Source organism: Acyrthosiphon pisum, chromosome A1 (assembly GCF_005508785.2).
Source record: "Acyrthosiphon pisum isolate AL4f chromosome A1, pea_aphid_22Mar2018_4r6ur, whole genome shotgun sequence".
Classification (NCBI taxonomy): domain Eukaryota; kingdom Metazoa; phylum Arthropoda; class Insecta; order Hemiptera; family Aphididae; genus Acyrthosiphon; species Acyrthosiphon pisum.
In genome coordinates this window covers 42648119-42648369 of record NC_042494.1, presented here as the reverse complement: position 1 = coordinate 42648369, position 251 = coordinate 42648119, and positions in this window count along the sequence as shown.

Sequence of the window (251 nt, the reverse complement as noted above, 5' to 3'; positions counted from 1 at the left end):
CTGGTAGTCAAGTAACATGGGTCACAACAATAGTTATTGTGTGGACATTTAAAAAAATAATTTTGTTTCGAAGAATGGGCAACACTGCATCTCAACTTCTCATGACCGTACCAGCACCACGATTAAAGATATATCTTTAATCGTGACCAGCACACTGGGCAGGATAAGGATGTTCTGTCTATAAGTATAAGGTCTATGGTTCCGATCAATATTTTAAATTTGATGATTCCAATAAATTATTGTTTTAAATA